This window comes from Molossus molossus, unplaced genomic scaffold, assembly GCF_014108415.1.
Source record: "Molossus molossus isolate mMolMol1 unplaced genomic scaffold, mMolMol1.p scaffold_m16_p_4, whole genome shotgun sequence".
In the NCBI taxonomy this organism is placed as follows: domain Eukaryota; kingdom Metazoa; phylum Chordata; class Mammalia; order Chiroptera; family Molossidae; genus Molossus; species Molossus molossus.
The window spans coordinates 42,024,895-42,043,111 of record NW_023425377.1 but is presented as its reverse complement, the minus strand read 5'-3'; the positions used below and the strand labels follow the sequence as shown (position 1 = coordinate 42,043,111).

The following is an 18,217-nucleotide window of genomic DNA, read 5'->3' as shown; positions in this document are numbered from 1 at the left end:
AGGAAATCAGTCAACACAGAAATGTATTCCTCTGGGTCCCCATCAGGTCACTGCAAGCCAAATGCATCCTCCACTGGAGCCCACAGATCTTGCCAGACATCCATTCCAAGAGCTGCCACCTCTGGGTTCCCTTGCCTCTTTCCATCCTTCACACCTTCAGCTAGAGGTGGTCACACTCCCCACTCTGCCTGGCCCTGAAGTGCTTCACTATACCAAGTTGGTTTCCTTAATCCTTCCAGTTTTGAGCATGCCATCTGTTTCCTACAAGACCCTGTCAGTATGATAAGCCATGCGAGGTAAGCACTATAGTTTTCCTGTTGTAAGACAAGGAACCTGAGCCTCATAGAAACTGAATAACTTGTCCAAGAGCGCACAGCCAGTGAATGGTAGAGCTAGGACTCAAATCCAGGTGTGTGTCAAGTCATTCTATCACATGGCTCCCCACACACTCAAGACCCCTCCCCCAGGGTCCACCAAATATCCACTTGCTCTTATATTTTGTTCCCTAATCCACGGCCATTTAAAAGAAGCAAAAATTAAAAGTGGGTGCTAAAGGCAGGCTTTCAAGTAAATAGTGAGAAGTGACTGGTGACAGTCTGAGATGGAGAAAAGGCATAGTAACTATTAAAGATACAGGCATAGATGATAAAAAGGAATGAAATTTTACCATTTGCGACAACATGAATGGACCTAGAGGTTGTTAGGCTAAGTGAAATAAGCCAGACAGAGAAAGACAAATACCACATGACTCCAATTATATGTGGAATCTAAAGAACATAATAAATAAACAAATAAAATTGAAATAGACTCATAGACATAGAGAACAGACTGATGGTAGCCAGAAGGGAGGGGCGGTTGGGGGACTTCATGAAACAGGTGAAGGGAATAAGAAGTACAAACTGGTCTCTGGCCAGGTGGCTCCGTTGGTACACCAGAAAGGTTGCAGATTTGATTCCCAGTCAGGGTACATACCTAGGTTGTCGGTTTGATCCCTGGCCGGAGCAATGATCGATGTCTCTCAAATTGGTGTTTCTCTCTCTCTCTCTCTCTCTTTCTTCTTCTCTCTCTAAAATCAATAAACGTATCCTCAGATGAGGATAAAAAGAAAAAAGAAGTACAAATTGGTAGTTACAAAATATTCATGGGATGTAAAGTACAGCATAGGGAATATAGTCAATACTATTGTATGGTGGCAGATGCGTATTTGAAGTATCAAGGGACTCACTTTGTAAAGTTTATGATTGTCTAACCACTATGCTGTACACCTAAAACTAATACAAAATAATATTGAACGTAAACTGTAATTGAAAACTTTTTAACTGATCTTTATTGTTGAATGTATTACAGATGTCCTCCCTTTTTTTCCCCTTATTGACCCCCACTTCCCATTCCCACCACCCTTCTGTCTTCCCCACACTACTGTCTGTGTCCATTGGTTATGCATATATGCATAGAAGTTCTTGGTTTATCTTTTCCTGCCCTCCCTCCCCCCTTCCCTTTGAGGTTCATCAGTCTAACAACCAATTTGTACTTCTTAATTTCTTCATCTTTTTCACTCATCCCCCCAGCACCCTCCCATCTGGCAACCAACAAAAAGTTCTCTGTATCTATGAGAATGTTTCTGTTATGCTTGCTCAATTTGTTTGTAGATTCAATTGTTGATAGATATGTGTTCATTGCCATTTTATTGTTCATATTTGTGTTCTTCTCCTTCAAGAAGACCCTTCAACATTTCATATAATACTGATTTGGTGGTGATGAATTCCTTTAGTTTTTTATTGTCTAGGAAACTATATGTCCATCGATTCTAAATGATAGCTTTGCAGGATAGAGTAATCTTGGTTGTAGGTCCCTGCTTTTCATCACTTTGAATATCTCTTGCCACTCCCTTCTGGCCTACAAAGTTTCTTTTGAGAAATCAGCTGATGGTCTTATGGGAGTCCTTTGTAGGTAACTAACTGCTTTTCTCTTGCTGCTTTTAAGATTCTCTCCTTAGAGAACATTATGCCAAGCGAAATAAGCCAATCAGAGAAAGACAAATAACCACACGATATCACTTATTTGTGGAATATGATGAACAAAATAGACCCAGAGACATAGAAAGGAGTACAGTTCAGACTGACAGACCTGGGGGGGAGGGGGATGAGATAAACCAGAGAACTTATATGCATGTATGCATAACCAATGAACATAGACAACAATGCTGGGGGTGGGGGAGTGAGATGGGGAGAAGGGTGTCTAGGGGAGAAAAAGGAGAAATATCTGTACCAAAAATAAATTAATAAAAATTGAAAAAAGTTTATGGCACTAAAAAGAAAAATATTGTCTCTTTGTGTTTAACCTTTTGCATTTTGATGATGATGTATCTTGGTGTGGGCCTCTTTGGGTTCATCTTGTTTGGAACTCACTATGCTGTACACCTAAAACTAATACAAAGTAATATTGAACGTAAACTGTAATTGAAAAATTTTTTTAAATTTTTAAATGGGCTTAAGAAAAGCCTTCAGTGTCCACACTTGCCATGTCTTCTGTGCATCCTGAGGGATGGCGGCGTTGCCATTACAGTCCTCTGGAGCCTGAAATAAAGTTCTGAATTTGCCAAATTCTCCCCAACACTGGTCTTTATTGTAATTGCCAGCTTTCATGCTTAGTTTATGACACCCCCAAGCACAAGGAAGAGGTTCTTTTTAGTTCTGAAACTGCTGATTCAGTTTGCATGAGGATATTACTTTTTAAGGAACTTTCAAAAACACCTAAAATTTAATTGTAGCCATAGTTAAGCTAGAGAATCCCGGGGTGCAGAATTTTCTCCACTTTCCAGCATTTACAGAATCTGATGTCACTTGGGGTTGGAGGGAGACTCTGGTGAGAAGGTCCAGTAGCCACTCAGCAGGTGGAAGGGCCTTTACACTGGGACTGTTACTGAGATAGTAAGCATTTGACTGTCCTCTTGATGGCATGTCTGGCCAGCCCTTCAAGATCTTAGCTGAAAGAGACTATAAGAGGTTTGCTTTACATTTATTTGATTATTGGTAAGGTTGAGCCTTTTAAAAATATTTTACATTTGTATTTATCTTGATAATTCTGTTCGTGTATGTTATAATTCTGATAATGTATGTTAGACACTACTAATGGCTTTCTAATATCCATTACCCACTGTCTTTCTCAGTAACAAATCCAATTTTTCCCAGGCTCCCTTGCAGCTAGGTGTGACCATGGTTCTGAGTTCTGACCAGTGAGATGTAATTTTGTTCATGAAAATTGGATCATGCTGTGTACTTTGTTTAGCAGCTGGCTTTTTACAAATAGCAATAACTTCGTACCTTTTGCTAACACTGTACAAAGAGACCCACTGCATTCTTTTTAAAGGTTGTATAGTATTCTACTGCATGGATGTACCATTATTTTATTTTCTCCCCTATAGATGAGCATGAGTTTTCTAGTGTCATGCTAATACATACAAGGATACTGTAAACATCCTCATCTTATTCTTTTATGCATTTGTGCTAGTGTTTCTATAATATTTCTAAAATGAGGTTGTTGAGTTCAAGAGCACATACATAGTAAATTATAAATGCTGCCAGTTGCCTCTTGTTAAAACCTTGTACCAATAAATTCTGTGTCCTTTTAAGTGGTCTTTTCACCAGCCCATTACCTCCCCCATTGGTTCATTTCTCACTGCTGCTGAATTACTTTTATAAATTCAGATCTGATCGTGGCTTTCCCTGTTAATGGCTCCTCACTACCAACAAGATAGAGTTCAGACCCTGAGCACTCATCCAGGATCCTTCTCAGTCGTTCTGAGTTCTCTGGGAAGCAGTCACTGGGATGGAATTTGAAATGCAGGAGATGTATTGGGGATATGCCTGTGAATGGGAAAGGAAAAGTGGAAAGTAGGAGGATTGAGTAGGAAGACTCCCCGACTGTGATGCAGCTTCAAGAACATCTCAGCCATTCTAGTGGGGAGCTCCAGCACAGACTGCCCGTTGGAGGAGTTCCACTTTGGGCGGAAATGAAGAGGCCGTAGCACCCCTGCCGTAATCTGCCATTGGCTGGGAGCTTCCCAGGAGGCAGTGTGGCCTTGACTTGAATGGTAGGGCAGATCCTGAAGCTGAAGGCTGTCAGTCTGGGCAGCAGGTGCTCTGAATGGCACTTGTCCATGGCTATCATAATCTGCAGTCTACCTCTTATTTTCTCTTTCCCTGCTCCCAGACCCCATGCGCTGGTGCCACTGGCCTGTCTGCATGCCATACCCCACACGACCAACTGTCTACACCACCTGCACCCCAACCTTTGCTCACTCAGTTGTTCCTGCCTGCAATGCTGCTCCTTCCCAGCGGTACCCATCAAAATCCTAATATATTTTCAAAGCTCAACTCAAGTGTTACCTCTCTGGGTTACCTTCCCTGATCCCACCATGCAGAATTAATTGCTCCTTGTGCCTGTGGTGCTATTTGTAAATTAATACTTCCCACGTTGGAGTATTCTTTTCCCAGGTTCTTAGTCCCTCAAACCCCAAAACCTAGCACAGTGTAGGCACACAGCAAATGTTAACTGAAACATTTCCCGGCTCCTCTCAAAGCACCAAGGTTGCAGCACTCCAGCTCCTGGCATGGTTGGAAGCACACGGTCAGAGGTCAATAAATGTTTGTTGATTGTCTGTGACCTCATGTGGGTGAGGCAAGGTAGGCAGAAGGGTGCTGGGGAGAGGGTGTTTACTATTGTTGGGGATCACCTAGTTTGGTACCAAGTCGGAGAGTTTTAAGGCTAAAGTATGTCTTCCTCCATTTATGTTTTCGTCCGTGATTTGGAAAGACCCCAAAGGTTTTTTAAAATCATCACTTTAATTGCCTCTGGTCAACAGATGGGAACTTTTGGGGGCATCCCTTTTTCAACCACATTTTTATGAGTTGGGATTTTGCAACTCTTCAGTGCTCATTCTCCTTATAGGTGTAAGAAGAGCCTTTATTACACCTGGAATGAGGCCTCCAGGTTGGATGAATAATCATTTTCCAGTTGTGTTCATGGAGGGATTTGGAAGGGAGAGAAATAGTTTTTCTCTTCCTCTTTCCCACACCCACCAGTTAAAGAACTTCTGTGGGAGGAGACCTGTGGGAAGTGGCAGAGGGTTTCCTGGGCGGGCACAGCAGGGCCATCATCAGGGTTTGGGGATGAAAGTGGGTGGAGAGAACAGAGAGGAAGAACTTCTGGCCCTCTCCCCCCTCCTTTAGATGTCTCTGGACTGATGTCGCTCAGCTGAAGGAGACTAGGACTGGGTGGCCACACCCTTTACTCTCCCTTCCATCCCTCCAAGCTGTTGGGCCCTGAGGAGAAACCCTAGGGTGTGAGGGCCGGTGCCTTTGCCTTCTCTGTTAGGGCATCCGGTGCTGGTGGAGGCAGGGAGGTTCCAGGCTGAGACCTCGGCTGTTGGTGCTGGTTTGACAGTGGTTAGGAATTCTTAGAGGCTTTGTAATATCAGGAAGCCTCTCACAGACCCTTATCTCTAGGTCCACAGGCTCATCTTCGAGAGCTGTGAACCCACCCTCTTCTCAAGTGGTACCAAATTGTGCACTTGGTGGAGGCCTAGCTTTCAGCAGATTCTTTTTTTTTTTTTATCAGAAAAATATGTGATCCAAACCACTGCTTTAACCCGAAGAACAACCTTTCTAATAAGGAAGAGGATGTTTTTCTACAAGAGATGGAGTCTAAGGAATGGAAACCACTCCCCCCTCTTCCATAGGGATTCTAGAAAGAAGCCCAGATCATCGCCTTCACAAAGTCTGATGCCTGATTGTCCCCCAGGAACTTTTCATTCCCCTTGTAATCAGAGCTTCTAGTTTAGGGACCATATTGATCCAGGTGCACGGATCTAGAGAGCGGACACCCCTGAGAGCTGGGCCAAGTAGTCTGATGCCCACTTCCAAGGAGGGAAATCCGAAGACAGAGCAGACCCCGCGGGTATATGGAGGGTAGAAGGGAGCCGTGTTGACCCTGGTAGGCATGGAGTATCTATGAGAATAGAATATTCCTAGGCTTTTAAATGAATTTCAGCACAGTCATTCTAAAAACCCCTAAATACCAAGTTCTGGGTATATTCTGGTCTCTGTTTCAGGAAGATAGTGCTGATGTTTCCAGAAACTGTCAGGAGTGTATGATGCACAGCAGGGAACAACAAAGGAAAAGAAAACCAGGAAAGGGGCAAAGTGCATAAAAAGAAACTTCTCAGATTAGAGTAAAATATTGAACTCAGTTACTAAAGCATTGAACTTGAGCGTGACGGCCTCTGATTTTGACAACCCCTCCACTTCTCCTTTTTTAAGTGCTGGCCACAGTTATAAGTAGGGAACCATGTCTGTTGAGATTTGCCAAGGGTTACATAAGCGGTTTGGATGGTTATATATATATTTTTAAGCAACAGTTTCTGAAAACACTGAAAAAAAATCCCACTTATTTAACAGTCTGATGCCTGAGCCAGCCCTGGGAGTCCCTGGGAGGACTTGCAGAATCACTTCCTCTTGCTTGCACGGGGGCCGGGCCCTGGCTTGGTCAGGAAGCTCAGAGAGTCTGGGAGGAAGAGCTGTGCATTGAGAGGGAGGAGGAGCCCTCAGGTTGCTCCTACTGAGGACAGCTGCACCTAGTCACCAGCAGAGAGTAGGGGCCTGGATGCTTGGCCTTCTCAGGAGGGAGCATGTGCTCCAGACAGGCTCTTCCAGTTTGATATTCGATATGACAGTGGAAACAGGGCTCCTGGGCCCCAACGTCATGGTGGGAATCTCCCATCTTTCTTAAGGTCTTAGCAACCTCGGTAGCCTTGAGGGAAATGACTGTTTTTTTGACACATCCTAATCACCAATCCCTTGTCCCCACTCCAGTAACCTCTGAAAAACCACCTAGACAGGAAAACTGGCCTTCTGCACCACTGGCTTCAAGGACAGACAGCAAGAAGGCCCCCGTTCTTTTTTTTTTTTTTTTTATTCTCACCCGAGGACATTTTTCCATTTTTTGTACAGATAGAGTGGAAGGGAGAGAGAGGAAGAGAGAGAGAGAGAGAGAAACATCGATGTGAAAGAGACACATCGAGTGGCTGCCACCCGCACGACCAACCAGGGCCGGGAACAAACTGCAACCGAGGTACATGCCCTTAGCGGGAACCGAACCCGGGTCTCTCCGGACCACAGGCCAACGCTCTAACTGCTGAGCCAAACTGGCCAGGGCAAGGCCCCTGTTCTTCAAAGTCGTCCTCCCCTCAGGTATGAACAGCACCTCAGTTTTGCCATTAGAAATATATTTTCAGTTAAGAACTCCCCTTCCCCAGGTTATTCTGGAAATGCAATTAGCTAAAGATGCATAACTCATTGACAAACTTATCTAACTGATACACTGTATTTAGCAAGGGCCAGTCCAGGGGTGCTTAGCCTCTTTGAGGTCGCACACCCCTTCTAGAATCTAAAAAACTAGATGGACCCATTCCCTAGGAAAATGCCCAAACATGCAGAATCTTGAATACCATTTGTGGAATTCAAGGACTCATCCTACCCTACCCTGGAGTTCTGAGTTCTTCCGATGAGAGGATGGTGAATGGGGAGAGGTGATGGTGAGGGGTGCGGAACAGGGCCAGACCAGGAACCTGGGTGTTGCTTGAGATCACTTTGTGGTTTTCCCCAAGACCAGCAACGTGAACAATATCTGTAGTCACTGCCCTCCTGAGAGCAGGTATGCTCTGTCAGCAGTGGTGTTGGGGACGTGGGCCCCCATCTCTGAGCTCCCGATGCCATGTGCGGCATAGCTCCCCGAGCAGGGAGAGTGCTGGGCTGGCTCTCTGCTGAAGGAGCAGAAGGGAACTTGCGTCATCTGGTGGTTGGAGTCTTCTTGGCCAAGTGACAGGGGCCAGCAGAGGAGTGGGGGCTTGGTCATTGCAAACTACTATCCATTACCTGGAGTCTGAGATCTCTTTTATTTTCTTTGAGGAAGTCATTTAAAGAGGCAGCTTGTCATTTTCTGGGTATTGTTCTGTTCAAACTGGGGGAAACATGGGGAAAGTTTGGGGACCTGGACTTCATCCGACAGCATCACAGGGGGTTTTGGAAAAGAAGCAGCTTAGTGAAGCAGACACAGTGATCCGCTGTAGCCCCTGCTTACTCTCCGAAGCTCCTCCCTCTGTGGTGACTCAGGAGGGGAGAATTTCCCCTTCCAGCCAGCTGGACCAGTGTTAACGCTTCTCTTTGCAGGCTCTGGCGCAGAGGAGCAGAGCAGGAGCAGGGCCTTTTCGAGGGGGAGTCTGCCGGGTTTGTGGTGCTGACCCAGTTTAACACACACAAGAGATGGTTCTTCTTTGAACCCATCAGCCAGTGTCTTTCTTCCCACAGAGCTATCCCAGCACCTGACATAGCACCCATCCAAACTGGGCACCAGACATGCTTGTTGAACTGATCAGAGGCTCACCTCTCACCTACATCACGTCACAGGACAAAGCCCAGGCTTTTCACGTCACACTCAAGCAGGCACACCGTCATGATCATTTGGCATCCTTCTTCGACACTCACATCAGACTTTCTCCTTCACTTCGTTGTGCTTTTAATATTAGCGTTTTTTGTTATTTCTATGTTCACTGGATTTCTTGATGTTAAAATAAAGATTTCTTAAACAGGGTACAAAAAGCACTAGTCATAGATGAAAAGACAGATAAATTGACTTTCATGAACTTTTGTTCATCAAAAGTATCATTTCAAAAGTGAAAAGGCGCCCTGGCTGGGTGGCTCAGGTGATTGGAGCATTGTCCTGTACACCAAAAGTTTGCGGGTTTGATCCCTGGTTGGGGCACATACCCAGGTTTCGGGCTCCATCCCTGGTTGGGGCACGTGTAAGAGGCAGCCAATCGATGTTTCTCTTCTACATCAATATTTCTTTCTCTCTCTCAAATAAAAACAATTTTAAAAAGAGTGAAAAGGCAAGCCACAGACTGAGATTTTTAGGAACATACCACGACAGAGGACTTGTATCGGAATGTTCAAGGAACTCTTACAAGTTCCTAAGACAAGACAGACAAAATAGGTAAGCGTCTTGAACAGGAACGTCTTCAAAGTGGATATCTAAATATCCAATAAGCAAACTAAAATGTATAAGATACCATTATACACCCACCTAAAGGACTAAAACTTGAAAGATTGATGATACTGCCTGGCCGGTGTGGCTCAGTGGTTGAGTGTCGACCCATGCACCAAGAGGTCACCAGTTCGATTCCCGGTCAGGGCACATGCCCAGGTTGTGGGGCAAATCCCCAGTGCGGGGCATGCAGGAGGTGACCAGTCGATGTTCTCACTCATTGATGTTTCTATCTTTGTCTCCCTCTCCCTTCTCTCTCTCTCTCTAAAATCAATAAAGAAAAATAAACATTGATAATACCAAATATTGGCAAATCCTTATACATTGTGGGTGGGAGTGTAAATTGATATAAACTCTTTGAAAAACTGGTTAGCAGTCTCTTAAAGCTAAGATTCTACCCATTCCATAAACCACGGGCTCCACTTCTAGGTATAAACTCAAGATTGAGTGCAGACACCCACCAGTGTTTGTAGTATGTTTATTTATAGAAGCCCCAATGTGGAAGCAGCCCAAATATCCATCAGTACAACAGATAAGTAAAGTGTATCATATCCATCCAGTGGAATACACCACAGCCATTTTCAAAAAGAACAAATCATGGCGACACCTAATAATATCGATGAATGTCTTGGAGATGTTGAGAGAAAGAAGCCAGTGCCAAAAAAAGTACATATTATATTATTGTCTGCTCCTAGAGGACAGCACCACACCTTTTCTCTCTGAAGCCTCAGTGCCCAGCGCACTTCCTGCCCATTTAGTGGGCCCTCAGTCACTGTTTGTTGACAGACAGGGAAGTAAGACATGGCCTCTCCTCTCGAAGGTGTTTTCAGAACGTTTGTGTGGGAGAAAGAGTGCACTCTGTCTGGGAGACAGTTAAAAAAATGATCCCAGCCCTGGCCGGTTTGGCTCAGCGGTTGGAGCGTCGGCCTGTGGTCCAGAGAGACCTGGGTTCGGTTCCCGCTAAGGGCACGTACCTCGGTTGCAGTTTGTCCCCGGCCCTGGTTGGTCCTGCGGGTGGCAACCACTCGATGTGTCCCTTCACGTCGATGTTTCTCTCTCTCTCTCTTCCTCTCTCTCCCTCCCGCTCAGCCTGAACAAAAAATGCAAAAATGTCCTCGGGTGAGGATAAAAAAAAAAAGCCCTGGCCAGTTTGGCTCAGCGGTTAGAGCGTCGGCCTGCGGTCTGGAGAGACCTGGGTTCAGTTCCCGCTAAGGGCATGTACTTCGGTTGCAGTTTGTCCCCGGCCCTGGTTGGTCCTGCGGGTGGCAACCACTCGATGTGTCCCTTCACGTTGATGTTTCTCTCTCTCTCTCTCCTTCCTCTCTCTCCCTCCCACTCTACCTGAACAAAAAATGCAAAAATGTCCTCGGGTGAGGATAAAAAAAAATAAAAAAATTAAAAAAATGATCCCAGTGCACTGTAAAATGAAGCAGAAAATGCATGCTGTGAAGAGAAGCAGGAATGGAGCCCTTTCACGAGAATGAGGCTTCGGGTTCCAGGAAGAGGCTTTTGCAGGTGCTTAGGGGGTTAGGACAGCTTCTTGAAAGTGATCATATTGAGCTGAACTTTGAAAGGTGGTTGAGATGACAACAGGCGGAAAAGGCCTGAGAAGAGCAGCCCAGGCTCAGGCAGTGACATAACCGGTGGTTCTCAAGCTTTGGGGCCTGTCCGGATCACCTGGAGGGTCGGCGAGAACACAGGTGCTGGGCCCCGCCCCAGAGCCTCTGCCTGATTCAGTGGGTCTGGGGTAGGGTCTGAGGATCTACATTTCTAACAAGTCCCAGGTAGTGCTGATGCTGCTGGTCAGGGAACCACACTTCGAGAGCCACTGGCTTAAGCCAAAGCTAGCTGGTCCAGGCAGTGGCATCTCACCCGAGCCACCGTGTCAGATAAGAGAAGTGCAGGATGGGAGCGGGGTGGACGGGTGGAGTGGGCCGTGGCCAGGAGGCCTTTGGCTGCTGTCTGAAAAGTTTAGACCTAATTCTGTGGACTTAATATAGGCAACATGGATGGACTGGTCTCCTGATGGCCCACTCCAGGGTCTGGGTACGCTTAGCTGAAGCTTCAGGCTACACAGATATGCTGGTGATAAACACATACTGAGTTTGGCCTCGTAGAGACAAGCCCCACGCACAGCACACCTGCAGAGGAAACCTTGATTTACCCTGGTGGACAAACAAGGATTGAAGAAAAGCATTATTTGAATGCAGATGAGGACCACTGCAGCCATATGATGCTGCATGCTGTGGGGAGAGCAGGGGGAAGGAGACTCACTAATTGAACATTCAGGCAAAAGCAGTAGCTTTACTCTCAATAGGGAGATAATTGCTCTGAACTCCTCTCTCATGGCCACCACCCTCCCAGATTCCCAAGGACAAGGATGTCACACCACACACCCAGTGCATCTCTATCACCAGGGAGACACCTAGATCCAGGAGACACCTAGATCCCTAATAGTCTGTTTGACGAAGGAAGGCAGTCAGTCGCCTGGGTGGGCTTTGGGAGGGAGGCACACTCTGAATGCCACAGGTGAAGATCTCCACTCCCCAGGGCCATCCTGGTCAGGACACTGGACCAGCAGGACTGGCCCTTTTTCACATAACGCAGGTACAAAACACGGATGCCATCTGTCAGCCTGTGGACTGGCTTCCAGGGACATCTCCAATAAGCTACACTTACTGAGTACCAACTCTCTGCAAAGTAATCTGCTGGGTGTGGTAGAGACACAGATGAATCAGCCTCGGAACTGCCCTCCAGAAACCTGCAAGTCCACGTGGGGGAGGGTGGACAGAGGCCATTCTTGGTCATCAAAAACCCTCCTACCTGATCCTTTGTTTCCTCTTCTGCATCCCTGGCTTAGGTCTAGCTGCCTCCCCTCCCTCACTCAGCAATGTCAGCAACTAGAGGCTCTCACTCACTCAGCAGGATATTGGGGTCACAGAGATGAGTAAATCAAGATGCATGTGGTCTGGTAAGGAGCCCCTCCAGTCCCATAGCTAGAAATAGGTCAGTCCTGAGCAGGTACCCTCAACCCACTACCTCTGCTGCTAGGACCATGACCATCAACTCTGGGCTGAGGAAACCCAATTCAGTGCACTTGCTGGCTGAGCTCCACATGGGCAGAGGGAGCCTGGGGGCCCCCACCTTCATCAGCCTGTCCCAGACCAGCCAAACCACAGGCCTTTGGGGGACCACGACTGCTGCATGCAGGATGGTCAACAGGAAGATGAGAGGGGGCTCAGGAGACTGCTGGTGTCCCACTGACTGCCTGAGGACCTCCTTCTCGGAGTTCTGCCTGCCTTTTCCCTTAGGGACATGGGAACTGGCTTGCTTCCTCCACACCTCCTTCACTCCACCCCCCAACCCCAGTCCTGTTGGCAAGAGACTCACCTAGAAGACAGCAGGGAAGAAGAAATCAGAACCAGGTTTAGATCTTGCCCTGCCACTCCTCATCTGTGGATTTAGGGCAGGGCACCTAACCTTTCTGAGTCTGTTTCCTCATCTGTAGAATGGAGATAAGGACCTTGCTTACTTCACAGTATTGTTCAGAGGCACAGAGGGTACTAGGCAAAATTCCTGTCTCCAAACTGCCCTGGAGCCGAACAGGAGAATTGGACTAGCACACACACAGTGTGATGTGTACCAGATCAGAGGCGTGTTTGGGGTGCAGTGGTGAGAAGAGTGGAGGCAAACTGATTCTCTCTAACAAGGGGAACTGCAGGACTTCCTGCCCAGGCCGTGTTTCATGTAGTCCCCACAACAAACCTGTGAGGTAGGTGTTACCATCCCCATTTTGCAGATGCGCACACTAAAGCTCAGAAAGGATCATGCATTGACCTGGCACAGTATTTCTTGAGCACATACTATGTGCTAAGGGTTGCAGATATAACAGTAACAAAACAGACCCAGTCCCTCCCTCATGGAGCTTACATTCCATGAAGCACTTGCCCAAGATGAGTCTGGAACGTGCCAGCGCTGAGATTCAAACCCAAGTCTGGTGGCCTCCTAGGCTTGTGCTTTCCCCACCCAGAACTCACTGCCCTTCGGGACATGTTCCCATGGTGGGCATGGACTGTCTCAGAATTCAGGAGCAAGGGTGGGCCAGGGATAGGAGAGGAGCTGCAACTTCTGTAGAGCTCTGTGTTTCCCTGCAGCCCTGCCCCAAAGAAAGGCTGAATGCCCAACCTCTCAGATAATTTCCCCAAGAAGGGATGGAGGGAGGAGCTTCCCCAAGGGGATTTCAAGGGGGGTGGGGGGTGGGGCTGCCTGTGCTCAGTCGGAGAGTAACACCCTCTTCCTGGCTGAGGTGGGGAATCCCTTTGAATTTCACTGGTTTTATGGGAGGGGCCTACTGTTTCTCTACTGCTCAAGCCCTCTAGGGAAGAAAACAGGACCAGGATAAATCAAAGGATTAAATCAGCCTTTGGCATCTGAATGACCTCTGGGTTCTGTGGGTTCTTGGCTTAGCTCTGCACTGCCCTTAGCCTCAGGCTGCCTCTTGATCTTAGGAGACCTGTGGCACTCCCACTGTGCAATGACATTTTCTTTTAACACGAGGAAACAATCAGAAATTTGCTAGCCTCCTCCACTAAGAAAAAAAGATACAGGATTGCTTGTGATAGCATTTACTCATAGTAGCTGTCACCTGGAAACAATCTAAATAGCCAATGTTTGAGTATTAAATAAAATACTTTAAAAGTATGCATTCAATGGAATACCAAGCAGCCATTGAAAATCCTCATGTAGGAGAAAATTAAATAACATGAGAACAGTGTCCATAACAGTTTAGTCAAAATTCCTGACTAAAACTATACACAAATCAGAATGTACAACAGGATCTCGTTTTTTAAAAATATGTCTCTATGTGTACATAGACAGTGTCTGGGAGGCTGCATGCCAAATGTGGACAGTGGTTATCTCTGGGCAGTAGAACCGTAAGTGACTTGTTTTCAGGGTTTTCCATTTCTTGCAGTGAAAATGTGTGTCTTTTGTTATCATGGAGAAAAAACCCCACAATGTATTTTAGAGATAGAAAAGAGAGAGAATGTCATCTTTTGCCTCTGAACTTAGATGGCCCCAGTCCCCACCCAGCCTTGGGAGATTCGGAAGCCTGAGTACTTGGGTATCATCATCTAGGTCATTTAATGTCATTTCTCAGAGAGGCCACCAGACCACATGGCCTGGCTGAAGGAGGCCCCTCCCACATTTTTTTCTCCCTCTTTCGCCCATTTTATTGTCTTCATTGCCCTTCTCTGCATCTGAAATGACCTGCCTGCTCATCTGCTTCCTTCCATGTATCTGTCTCCTCCACAGAAGGCAAGCTCAAGAGAGCAGGGCCCTGCCTGTCTTACTCCTTCTGACTTTCTGTCTGGAGAAGGGGCCTGAGTGAGATCTGGGTTTGTAAGGAATGGAGCAGCCCCAAGCTGTGGGCACTGATCCTGCGGTTACACATGACAGTGAGACATGGGGATCACTTCCTGGGCGTCTGTACAGAGGCAGGGAGCCGGCTTGGGGCCAGAACTGCGTGAAGCTCTGCGTGAAGCACCTGGTCTAGCTGGGTAACAACGGCTGCCACCAACAGGTGTTGTGGAAGCACCAACTTTGTGCCTTATGTTTTATAACTGAGTAGAGGGAAGGTAGAAGCAATTGATCTTATCATCCCTCTCCCCTTTGCTTCCAGGGCTTCTGCCGTGGCCCCTCGTTCTCCAGCTCACGACTCCAGCTCCCCTTTGGAACCCGTTCCAACCAGGCTCTCATCCCGACCGTTCATTCCACGGAGCCTGCTCTTGACCAGGATTACCTGTGACTCCAAGATGCTAAATCCAATCATTAATACTGTCTTTGTCTGACTTGACCTATCACAGTAGATTGCCCCATCCTCCTTGAAGCCTTTTCTCCTGTTGTACTTGTTACTCCTTAGTCTCCCTGGCTGAGCGACTGAATGGGCCAGTCCTTGGATAGCTTCTCTGTTGACAGACCCCCTTGGTGATCTCATCCTGAAGAGCTACCTGCTGAGCACTCAAATATCTTCATTTCCAGCCTGGACCTCTCCGCTGAACTCAATACTCAGATATCTGCCTGCCTACAGGCCTCTCCACTTGAATATTGACAAGGCCTTTCATACTGAACATGTCTGAAACGGCGTTCCTTGTCTTCCCCCAAACATGCTCCCCCAGCGGGCTTCTGCAGCTCAGTAAAGGCAAGTCCATCCTCCGGTTTGCTCAGGCCAACATCTCAGAGTCCTCCTCGATTCTGTTATTTCATACCCGACTTCCAATCCTTCAGCGAATCCTGTTGGCTCTACTTTTGAGAATCTGACCATAGCTTAGTACCGCATTGTTACCTCTCAAATCAAAGCCACTGTCACCTCTTGCCAGGATTTCTGCCTATGTTCTACCTATGCCCCCAATTTATTGTCAACACAGCATCCAGATCACTTGTTGAAAAGTGAGTCACATCATGTCACTTCTCTGTGTAAAACTTCCCAGTGGCTCCCATCTGAGTCAAAGCTCAAGTTCATACAGGGCCCTCTTTCAATTCTGCACACACTCTGGAACCTCTCACTAGCTCTCTGATTCTCTGTCTGTCTTCCCCTTCACCCGCTCAACTCGGGCCACACCACCCTCCCCACGGATCTTTACCTGTCAGGCAGGCTCTCACCTCCGAGCCTTTGCACATGCTGTTTCCTCCACCTGGAAGGGCTCTTTCCCATTCATTCTCAGGGCGTGTCCTCCTTTCTTTCAGTCTTTATTCATAGCTCACTTCTCAGCTGCCTGGGCTTCCCTGGCCACACTGTTTAGATTGTTGGCACTTCCTGCTCCAACACTCCCTCCCCCTCTCCTGCTTTAATTTTCCTCCAGAGCACTTACCTCTTCTGACTACCATATATTATTTATTTATTTGGTTGTTGGTTTCTCCCAGTAGACTGCAAGCTCCACGAGGGCAGGGGGTTTTATAGAAGGTGCACAATAGATATCTTGACCATTCATACATGGCTATATGAATAAAAGTGTGTGGAAGGACCACTTACAGTTTATACAAGGCCTGGACAAGATGGAAAAAGCAGGGGGGTTCCTGCCAGCATGGGACATTAGTAGGCTACTGAGAAAGAAATGCCCCAAGTAGAGAATATGCTGCGTGGGAATCATGGGGCCTGTCTCTGCCCTGGACCAGCATGCAGCCAACTCATACCTTAGTGGCTTCGGAAGAACTCGCCACAGACGAGCACGCACCACTCGTCTGATAGCTTTGGACTCCGCCTGGACGGTGGCAATCTAGAGCAGTCTTTTTACCAGTATGGGACTCAGGCCAGTGATGTGCTCTCCCTAAGCCTCAGCTTCCTACCTGGAAAAGGGCATGACAGCCCGGCCCGTGTGGCTCAGTGGTTGAAAGTCAACCCATGCACCAAGAGGTTGCTGGTTCGATTCCTGTTCAGGGCACATGCCCAGGTTGTGGGCTAAATCCCCAGTGTGGAGCATGCAGGAGGCGGCCAATCGATGTTCTCTCTCATCGATGTTTCTATCTCTCCCACTCTCCCTTCCTCTCTCTCTAAAATCAATAAAGAAGAAAAAACTTAAAAAAAAAGGGGGGGGGGCATGACACCTGCCTCCTTGTGTTGTGAGGATTGGGTGGGATTAACACGGCGAAGGTCCTTAGCACAGAGAGACTCATGGTGAGTGCTTAGCAGATGGATCCTCAGATGTGGACTATTAGTATATTTACCTGTGTATAAACCTGGAAACTTATAAACAAATGGTGGTTTTATTTGGCTGTTGGAATTGTGGGTGGTTTTCAATATATTTTTTTTACAAGGAATAATTACTTACATAATGATGATGTAATAAAATTTTTAAAAAGAGGAAGTAATGATTGAAAAGGTTAAAAAATAAAAATAAAAAATGGCAGTGCATTTGGCAGGCAGGCGAGCTGAGCAGCCCAGGGCAGAGCTCGGGAGGACAGAGGTAGAGGCAGGAGGAGGGGAATAGGAAAGGCGGTGAAGGAAAAGAATGAAAAAGATGGTTGGGCCTGAGGGCTGGTGCCCAAGTATGCATCCCAGAGGTAAGGCTCAAGCCCCTGCAGGCAAGATACCCACTTTTGCCCCTCCAGGGGGAGCCCCTGGTGGGAAATACGTGACTCAAGGCCCACCTGTCCTGTCAGAGGACGCTGAGTGTGTGCGCTCACCTTCCGCTGCTTAGACCACCTGTCTCCAGCACACCTGGGGGGCCCTGCGGCTCCACTCTGGGCTGGGCTCCTCACCCACCTTTAGAAACCCAGCTTCTTATCTATGTCCAGAGTAGGAAAGGCAGGAAATCCTAGTTGTTTGGTTTTGGAGGGCAAAATTATGCTCAGAAACTGAGATTATCTTTGCTAATAATTTAACACAGGTTCACTGAGGGAACTGTAAGAGCCAGTAACATACAGGATAATGTCTAAATAAGCCAATAAAAATAACACACTCCAAAGCATTGGTGGATTAATTACACTCTTGTTCCAGGCAAGGGGAGATAAAAGGGAAAAAGTCCAAGTTTAATTGAAGTGTACCTTTATGCTTAGCTGACTGAGAGCTGACATCCAGCTGCCAGAGCAAAAAGTAAAAGTCCCTTGTCACTAGAGCATGTTGCTGGGGACAACGGCGCCAGTTTGAAGGGCAAGGTGATCTCCTTCTTGGGCTGCTGCGTGGCTTTCACCACTGCCAGCAGGAGTCACCTTTACAGAGGCTTTTAAGTCAGCAAAGAGTCAGCCGGCCCAGAAATTCAGATATTCCTCACAAATTCTCAGTATTTACAGTCAGAATGTCCACCTGCCACAGGGACTCCTCTACGTGTTCTATGGCTTAGCCCATGGGCAGGGCTTCTCAGCAGCTGACCTACTGAGTGTTTATCAACGACAACAAATGATGACATCCTGACCCAACTTCCTTTGTTCTTTTTTTTTAATCTTCACCCGAGGACACCCGTCCATTTTTTGTTCAGATAGAATGGGAGGGAGAGAGAGAGAAACATCGAGGTGAAAGGGACACATTGAATGGCTGCCACCCGCACAACCCAACCAGGGCCGGGGACAAACTGCAACCGAGGTACATGCCCTTAGTGGGAACCGAACCTGGGTCTCTCTG

At 47.1% G+C, this 18,217-nt stretch overlaps 1 long non-coding RNA gene across 1 annotated transcript in view; it reads left to right on the top strand.

Annotated features, from left to right (window-relative positions):
- LOC118643576 overlaps positions 1-16,557 on the top strand; it is a 40,226-nt gene extending 23,669 nt beyond the window's left edge. Inside the window, exon 3 of the long non-coding RNA XR_004962011.1 lies at positions 14,783-16,557. This is a non-coding gene — a long non-coding RNA (uncharacterized LOC118643576). The remainder of the gene's footprint in view (positions 1-14,782) is intronic.
- Positions 16,558-18,217: the final 1,660 nt, after the last annotated feature.